Raw genomic sequence first — 10,512 nt, forward strand, 5'->3', positions numbered from 1 at the left:
GTGACCTTACAACATATGGATCGGTGTACGCGTGCGGGGCTGCGAGAAACCTCTGCGCTTTGAATATGCATGGGTCGGCACACAGATGCACACATTGATTGCATACACAAACACATACATTGCATACATAAACACATACATTACATACATAAACACATACATACATATATTCAGCACACATACACAAAGCATCCCCTCCCCCACCCTCTCCTCCTCGCCCCCCCCCCCCCTTTTTTATCCTCATCGACTGCTAGGCCAAGTGCTGTCAGCGAGCATCTATTAAGGGCGGAACGACGGACGTGGCGTGGCCAGTATTAGTCCCGACCGTCTTTGTATCCCCGCTACTGATGGTTTTATCACACGAACCAGACGCAAACCACTGTGCCACCACTATTCGTGTATATACGCAATCCATGCATTTGTAGTGACTGTACTTATCACTCGTGAGGTGCACACAGTGACAAGGACAGTCGCTACACATGTGAGAATAGCATTCGTTCATAATGAAGATGATGCTGGATGTAAATACCAGCGAAACGCCGGACTCAAACATGTAAATGATGTTGATTCACTCTTCAACACACCGGTGGGCTAAAGTAGTGAACTTTTTTGTAAACGTGACACATTTTTTACTGTTTGGCCTTATCGGGTGGTGGAGGGTTTACGACACATTTATAAATAACGCGATCTAAAGCAAAAACCTTTACTGTGAATAATATTGGACGCGAAATCCTACGTGTTAAACTGGCATTCATTTATCGATAGCAATGTGGTGGTGGTGGTTGTTCGTTTTTGTTTTTGTTGTTTAAACGGAGTGAGAAGTCACGAGACCAGGGTAGGAACCACGAGTGACCTCGGTTCTCATGAAATTGACGAAAGAAAAAATCAAAACAACTCAAAATAAACGAAGCAAATGGACATCAGACTGCTAGGCCAAGTAACTTGAGAAGTTGAAAATTTCTCAGGAAGTTACAAATTCGATCCTCTCAAGTGCGACACTCTGTCTGTCGCGTGAGTAGCCGAGGTATAGATTCTCAGTCAGACCGATCACAGCACGATTGGGACATTAAGTTACGAACACGCTAAACGAATAGAGAGGTGGGAGGGGGTTGACCATTGTACGAGCGTGTAAACAGACGTTGATTGATCATACGCCGTCAGAATGGAACCTCACGTGAAATGATCACACAATCGACAGTTGACCATCGCAGGGTGGCTGTGGCCTGATGAAGCTCGTTCTAATTACTGGCGAAACGACGTACTCAGATTGTAATCGTTGTGGATTTGCTCTCCAACACACCGGTGTTGCTGTACTAGTAACGAATTGGCCACGTATTGTTTACGTGATAAACATTACGAATTGGCTGTGTCGGGTGGTGGCGGGTTTAACGACACGTTTATATTTACACGATCTAACCCAAAAAAATTATATTATGCATGATATTGGTCGCGAAAGCCAACGTGTTAAAATCACAGGGTGATTTAGATGTGAGAGGAACCACCGACTTTGTTTGAAGGGGTGGAATCCCACGTGGTTTGTGGGATTAAGCAGGGGCGGTTTCTTCATTAGGGCGATTGGGCGACGCACCACCAATGTCATTCAACCACAGAGTCACGCGAGCCGTCACTGTCAGCCTCTGGATATAGTCCAATCAGCGTCATGTCACGTTCTGTGGAGTACCGCCTCTTTTTGGGCGATTTCACTCTGGCTGAGAATCGCTCAGAGTGGCCCCATAGACTTACATTCAAAGATGTTTTTTTTCGAACGGGGGGCGCTGCAATGCATTCTCTATGGCTTCCGGGAGGGCTCGCACTAACGTGCTTACGTCATCATACGTAAGCACGTTTCATCCAACAATATTATTTATCGCCACCTAGTGGAATCTTTAATAAAATAAACTTGAGTGGTTTGTTTTAATAGTGAGTATAGAAACAAACAAGATGTATTGTAAGAGTCACTTTATTTTTCATTAATATTAAAGAAGTGAAGTTGCCTTTACATGCTTAAGCTGTTAATTTTTCCTTTGCATGGGTGGACCTTATCCTTATAAATCATCCAGACATTTGCCCCCCCTGAGAGATTTTGCAGGAGCCGCCACTGGGATTAAGGCGAAGTATACAAAGACAAAAGATCCCCCTCGTATAGCCTCAACAGGCTGTTGGGGCAAGTGCTGTCAGCGAGCATCTATGAAGACGGGCACGGCACAAGAAGGGGTGGGTGGCCAGCACCACGCCCGGTCGCCTTTGTCCCCCGAGTGGAAATATTTACACACTGCACCAGGTACTCATTTGACGCTGAGTCGACCTAGGCAGTTCCAGCACCGGTTGAGATAATTGTCACCGGTGTTTGGCCGTGAGAGGGAATCGAACTCGGGTCGCTAGGTGCTGTGGCGCAGCGCGCTAACCACGACACCACCGCTCTCCACAAATGTAGTACACAACAACAACAACCGACATTCGCCACTAAGTAGCGGTAATGTCACCACGGCGCTTGTGCCAGGCTAGGTGCACGTCGAGGCCACGCGAAGTGTCGAACGCCCGCTGGCAGGAGGTCACGGGACAGACCCAGCAGGTGCCATGGGTTGTCTGACTGAGATGGAGTTCGCACATACATATTCACTCGCACGCAGATACAATACACGCGATGCCTGAATACAAGTATCAGGTGCACACGCAACAACTATATAAATATACAAAGACAAAGATCCACTGTGTAGCCTGCCACAAACTGTGGGTGCAAGTGCTGTTAGCGAGACCCTATTAAGGCCGGTACGTCGAACGGAGGAGTGGGTGGCCAGCACCACGCCCGGCCGCCTTTGTCTCTCCAGTTCTTATGTTCGCAAATCGCAGCAGATAGGCAAAGATAAATATCCCCCGTATAGCCTGCAACAGACTGTTGAGGCTGAAAAAAAATGTATTATTGATGATATTGGTCGCGAAAGCCTACGTGTTAAACTGTTGGGACAAGCGCTGTTAGCGAGCACCTATATGAAGGCCGGCACAGCGCACAAGGGGGTGGGTGGCCAACACACCACGCCCGTACGCCTTTGTCTCCCTCGCGGCGATGTTTACACACCGCACCAGGTACGTATTTGAGGCTGAGTCGACCTAGGGAAAGCCCAGGACCGGTTCAGATAATCGTCACCGGTGTTGGCCGTGAGCGGGAATCGAACCCGGCGAGCCGGGGATCGTAGCGCAGCGCGCTAACCGCTACACTACCGCTCACCACACGCGTGCACACACACACACATGTACATACATCTAAACACACACACATGTACCTACATTTAAACACACACGCATGTGCATACATTTAAACATACACCCATGCACATACATCTAAACACACACGTACACACACACACGCATGTACATACATCTAAACACACACACGCATGTACACACATCTAAACACACACACATGTGCATACATTTAAACACACACGCATGTACATACATCTAAACACACACGTACACACACACGCATGTACATACATCTAAACACACACACGCATGTACATACATCTAAACACACACACGCATGTACCTACATTTAAACACACACACAATTGTACCTTGACGTCGATTAGTGGCGATGAGTTGGGTGGCGTAAGTAGCTGCGTAAGATTGTTTTTTCTATATAAAATGTGTGTACATGCATATCGACATATACATGAAGATAATGTCTAAATTATGCTGTATCCCGGCCGCCTTTGTCTCCCCAGTGCTGATGTCGTGAGTAGTGCAACTGATGTCTAAGCCGCTCGACACGAGACTCGACAATCGGCTAGAACTTAAAACTAAAATAGAGACAGAGGTCACCCGTGTAGTCTGCACAGACTGTTGGGGCAAGTGCTTTTAACGATCACCCTTGCAGGCCGGTAGGCCGCCCTAGTTGAGTAATATAGCAGCCGGCGTTTGTCTCCATAGTTCTGATGTGGCGAGATTGGCTGCGTACGGTGCGAAAGAAGTTCAACATACACGCTGCACGTACGCTGTGCACACACCACACTGCATGGGACGCGTCTCCAGATTGCGATTTTGCGATGTACCGCTGATGTTACGCGCGGCCGGGCATATCGAACCAGGCTGGGTTCCGCATGGGTTCGTAGCGCAGTGCGCTAACCAGTGCGGCCACCGCTCTCCAAACCACAGCCGATGTGAACACGAGACCGCGCGCTCGAAGGGAAAGTGGCAGCGGTTTCGCGAGCTCCGCTGCGAGCTTACCGCGCGGGCTTTAGCGTCGGGCTCCGAGCGTGGCGAATTACTCGGTTCACCCTGAACGATGATGGGTGGTGGTAGAGGGCGTTGAGCGTGCGACGCAACGGGTTGTTTTGACTTTAGCCTGAGCCGGCTCCGTGACTTAAATCATTCATCAGCGCACGCGGCGCCGTTAATTTCTGGGGGGGGGGGGGGCCCAAAATATTCGTATTGTTTTTTTTAAATTACGGAACTTTTATTTGTCAGCATAATTTCGACCTTATGTCTAGATTTGAAGCTTTCGTGACTGCAAGGATTCATATTCTTAGGTTTTTTTCGGTAAAGTCACGTAGGTAAAAAATTAAAATTAATAAAAGTAAAATAAAAATCACGACGTTTCGGAGGCAACACAAGCTTCCGTCTTCAGGTGGAACCGTTACAGCACGATTGCTGAAACCTAAGAATATCGACCTTATGTGTACAAACCCCCCCCCCCCCCGCCTGCCCAGCTCAACCGCCGAGCGAGATGTTAACTCCCTCGCCTGGCATGCAGGTAGTCCGTGAGTTCGATCGCGACCCTGACGCCTGATGCATTTGTGGATTTTTTGCGGCGTCTCTCCGCCTACTGCGGGGGGTTTCCCCTCGACTTTTAGAAACACGCGCTTCGAACATTTGGCTGCTGAACATGTCCACACGGTGATGAAGCCCGCTTCGTCGAGCTATCATTTGTTGTAGCCAGTTCGCTTCTGAAAAAGGAGCCGTATAGCTCAGAGGGCCTTACCTGGTACAATAAAAAAAATAGTTAAATGAACATTGCCTCCCCCGGCCCCGGTATAGTTTGTATATGTTCACGCTCAGACGTTCCCCACTCTCTCAACCTGTGTGTGTGTACTGGGTAGACATTCTCGTTCTGTATTACCTTGCCTATTACATTGCCTATGACTTCTCTAGATTATATAATGCATGCGTTGCTTATGACTTCCTGTTATCTATAACACATCTACATTCCCTGTATATATACAGTAATCGACAATCCATAGACAAACCATAGATTGTATATGACTGTGCCTTGGATATAATACATATACGTATGCTCTGTATATATACGTGGACAGTCATTGACAATAGATGCATCCCTTCTACGTGACTTTACCGAAAGAACCAAGAAGATGAATCCCTGCAGTCACGAAAGCTTTAAATCGAAATAGATGCATTCTCTATGACTCTGTCTTATCTTTAACATATATACATATAAAGTCGTAGACAATGCACAGATTGTCTATGCCAGTCCGAGACAATATATCCATATTCTCTCAATGCGTTTTCTCTATATAACAAATACGCATGCTCTGTATATATACACATAGGCAATACACGCATTGTGTATGACTGTGTCTTATCTATAACATATATAAATGTTCTCTATGTATATATATACATTATTACATGATGCTCACCTCTGCAAGACGGCCTCGCTTGTATGGCAGAGCGGTTTCGAAGGCACCACCCCCCCCCCTCTCGCCGGGTGCTCTCTGGAGCTCCCTTTAAGTTGATAAGCACCTTCTGCCAGCAGCGACGGGAGCAAGACATTGCAGGGCTGCGCCCTTACCAAGCCCGGCCAGCTTTTTAGATTGCCCATGCTGACACATCCCTTTTCCGGGATACAAATCGACGTTACGTGATTACCTACTAACTATTCTCTATAGTACATATACTGTATGTATTGTGTATATATATACATTGTATATGTACTCATGTGTGTATAACCAGGTCTTAATTTCTCACGCGATAATTTACCAAAGGCTGCTGCTGCTGTTGTTGCTGGACTGGGCTTGGAATTGACAGGTATCACGGGCGTAAGGCACACTATCACTGGACTTGCGAGCTCTCCGCCTCTCTGTAATAATCCGATACTATTGTACCCCGTAGTATTACTAGAATCGGATGCATATGTCCGTGCACATTGTAGATGCCTGTAAACTCACCGTTGCGTGTCAGTGGGTGGCAAAGTTAATTCCTGGATGAGCGTTCCGTACTTTTTCCTCCGGCTGAAATTAATCAATGCCTAGGACGATATTTCTATTTTTTTATAGAATCAACATAAATCAAATTATATTGTCTATAATATCACTGTGTTCTAGAACGTACATGCATGGATCTCTCTCTATTTCGCATTAGATACGCGTGTGTTTTAAATGTTGTACACGTCTGGTCCCACACTATCCCACGCTAGCCCACACCAACGCACACGAACAACCACCATCACACTAACATGCGCTATCACACATTCGCCTACACGAGCCCACACTAGCTCAGGCTAGCCGGCGCCAGGACACGCTCCCACTCACTACTCCCCCCATATATATAGGAACCGTCCCAAGTCCCTAACCCTAGGGATCTGCAGGTCCTATCGATGCAAATCAATGCCCCCCCCCACCCACCCCCGTCCTTCAGCCCTTGTATGAGCTTCACGAGGGTTTCGTCTCCCGTTAGAATGCGTCTCCCACAAGACTCTGGAAGGGTGTGGAAGGTCGCTTGGTGGGGGCGAGCGGGGGGTGTTGAGGCTGAGTCGACCTAGTGGTAAGGAGACCCACGACCTCTTCACGCATCATTCGAGCACTGGTGATCTTAGCCGTGGCCGGGAGTAGAACTCGAGGCTCTGGGTTCGTAGCGCGGCACGCGGACCACTGCGCTGCTGCTGCTCCCCGCACGCACACACACAGGCACACACACACATAGGTACACACAGGCACACACACACACAGGCACACAGACACACACACACACAGGCACACACAAGCACACACAGGCACACACACACACACACACAGGTACGCACAGGCACACACAGGTACACACACACAGGTACACACACACAGGCACACACACACAGGCACACACACACACAGGTACACACAGGCACACACAGGCACACACAGGTACACACAGGCACACACACACACAGGTACACACAGGTACACACACACACAGGCGCACACAGGCACACACAGGCACACACAGGTACACACAGGTACACACAGGCGCACACACACACACAGGCGCACACAGGTACACACAGGCACACACAGGTACACACAGGCACACACAGGTACACACAGGCGCACGCAGGCACACACAGCCACACACACACAGGCGCACACAGGCGCCCAAAGGCACACACACACAGGCACACAGGTGCACACAGGCACACACAGGCACAGGTACACACACAGGCACACACAGGTGCACACAGGTGCACACACACACACACAGGTACACACAGGCGCACACACACACGCTTACGCATCTACATTGCGCACTCATACACGCGTACGGGTTCGTAGCGCAGCGTGCTCATCGCTACACTACCGCTCCCCACCAATACTCGTCACTAAGTGACGGCGGCGTCACCACGGCGCCTGTGCCAGGCCACGTGCACTTTGAGGCCACGTGAAGGGTCGAAGGCTCGCTGAAAGTAGGTCTCGGGACATGCCCGGGTGCCATGGGTTGTCTGACTGAGATGACCGGTAGATGCACCACCTGTACCCCCTACTGTGCCAACTTGCTGTATTTTATCCGCCCGGCGCACCGTTCGTTGTTGTGAGCGTCGCTCCTCCGCCCTCCGTTGTTGCTGGAGGGCGACTGCCTCTATCTGTCCAGCAGCAGCAGCGTCCTGCACGAGCCTCCTCCACAGAGGCCGATCGTGACACCGCTGGTACCGGTCGTCGGCGATGACACTCAGCTCCCCACCACACTTAGACAAAAAGATCCTCAATAATCCGTCGTACACACCTCACCACATCCTACTTGCTGCACTTTCATTTATAATAGCATTGCGTGCACTGCCTTCTCCGCTGCCCTGTGGTTAACAGGCCATGCATGCTAAAGGCTACACCGTTGTGTGTTGCGGTCCGAATTAACGAATTCCCTTAAATTATTCATGGTTAATTAATATCTAAGGCGAGGAGCGGTCGGTCTGCCGATTACCTGCCGACTGTAATCTTGTTACCGCTGGCGGTACGAGATGATTGGCCCGCTAACGCGATCTCATTGCGGCGGCCCTCTGGAGATGCGTCGGATAATTTCGCTGAACGAAGCAGAATGAATAGATTGAGAGGACATTAGAATTCTGGGGTTGTTGTTGTTGTTTTTTTGTGTTTTGAGATCTTAAAACGTATCAGGGATTTGATTGGGAGCCGCTGGTGGCATTTGAGTATTGGTGGTTCCGTTCCGTAATTGCGAATGGCAGCGATGTTGTTGTCCAGGAGGTCGATGACAATGTCGAGGTTTGCTGCTGTTTGCCACGCCGAGAGAGCTGGAGCAGAGAGAGAGAGATCGTGTAGATCTGCTGTTCCTCCTCCTACGTTGAAGGAGCGAAGGCCACCGTGGTCTTGACTGTGCGGTCAATAGTTTGGGTTGCATAGCCACAGTCGCACTCATGTGGCTTTGTTTTCGTGAGTCTCTGTGTTCATAACAAGGCCGTAGCCATGGAGTCAACATTGGGGGGACCAAATCTTCCAGGGTGTCTGGGACCCCCCCCCCAGAAAAAAAATATAAATTTGAAAACGAATTTCCTGCCTAAAATATTAAAAAATTCACTAACACACAGGATGGACTTTTTTTGTTTACAATTATGTATAATAGTGTATTGTATTACATTGCTCTGTTTCTTTCTTTCTTTTCTTTTCTTGTTTCATTGCATGTAATAGCAGAGATTAGGGATTAATAAAGTACAGTACAACCATAACCACAATCATATAAACAGGAATCTATTTTGAATATTGTGCTACTAACCCGGCGACCCAAACTGATGCATGGCCAATAGCAGCTGGCACTGGCGAATGCTATATTTAAACCTGTCCCTAGCCTCCTCTAGGTCGACTCAGCCTAAAGAGGACCTGGTGCGATTTCTAAACACCAGTAATGGGGAAACAAAGGCGGACGAGCATTGTGCTGGCAACCCCCACCCCCCTTTGTCTACTGCGCCGACCTTCATATGTGCTCGCAAACAGCACTTGCCCCAACTGTCTATTAAAGTCTATACGGGGGATTTTTGTCTGTATCTGTGTCAGTGAACATGGAACTTCATCTGAAGCACTCATCAAGCAGTGGATTAACGAAGGCGCTGTACATGCAGACATACGCACACGTACACGGCTGGTGGTGTGTATATGTGTGTGTGTGTTAAAATCAGTCCGGGCGTGGTGCAGGCCACCCACCTCCTCGTGTGCCGTGCCGGCCTTTATAGGTGCTACTCGCTAACAGCACTTGCCCCAACAGTCTGTCAAGGCTGCACGGGGGATTTTTGTCTTTGTTAAAATCAGTACGAGCGGAGGCTCGTTAAATAGCTTCTAATTAAGCGGAAAATTGCGACTAACTCAGCCTTTATTGTGTGCTCATCCGTCCCCTAACGAGTGGATGCGGTCCAGAGGCGGCGTGTATACGTGCGTGAGTGTATGTGTGTGTTTTTGCCGGGCGTGGCGTTGGCCACCCACCCCCTCGTGTGCCGTGCCGGCCTTCGTGAGGTGCTCGCTAACAGCACTCGAGGCTATATGTGAGCGGAATTCGCGCTAACGAACTCGACGCCGAGTTCGATTTCTTGCTCATGACCAAATAACAGTGGCGAATACCCGAACCGGTCCTGGGTCTCCCCTTGGTCGGCTCAGCCTAAATCGAGTACCTGGCGTAGTGAGTAAGCACTGGGGCGACAAAGGCGGTCGGGCGTGGTGCTGGCCACCCACCCCCTCGTGTGCCGTGACTGCCTTAATAGGTGCTCGCTAACAGCATTTGCCCCAACAGTCTGTTAAGGCTACACGGGGGGTCTTTGTGCAGAGGAGCGGGGAAGCCAATGAACATCTGTCACAGGCACGGGGATGAAACCCCCAGAGAATCAGGGGTTGGCGTCGCGCAGAGAGATGGGAAATGGGACCACCAGACCCGGGCCCCAGTACAATCCCCTTGCAATCCCCTCAACACTTAGGGGATTTCGCTCGCTCAATCATCGATCCTTCATTCACCGTTCATTCAAATGTCTGCCCATTCAAATGTTCAACATCGATTGTTCAAGTTTGGCGAGGTAATTGGCCAGCTAATTGTGCCCGTTAATTGACGGGTCAAGTCAAATAGGGTGTCCGTTGTGTTCATAAATTGTTGGGAGCGGTAGCGCAGTGGTAGGCGCACTGCGCAAGCTGCCCCTGTGAATTTCGATTAACAAGCCACGGCTCGCATCAGTGGCGAGTGACATCGCAAATATATAAATGGACACAATAAAAATTTGAGGGCGGGTAGGATTGCACAGTGGTGACGCTTGTG

This window comes from Lampetra fluviatilis, chromosome 25 (genome assembly GCF_964198595.1).
Source record: "Lampetra fluviatilis chromosome 25, kcLamFluv1.1, whole genome shotgun sequence".
In the NCBI taxonomy this organism is placed as follows: domain Eukaryota; kingdom Metazoa; phylum Chordata; class Hyperoartia; order Petromyzontiformes; family Petromyzontidae; genus Lampetra; species Lampetra fluviatilis.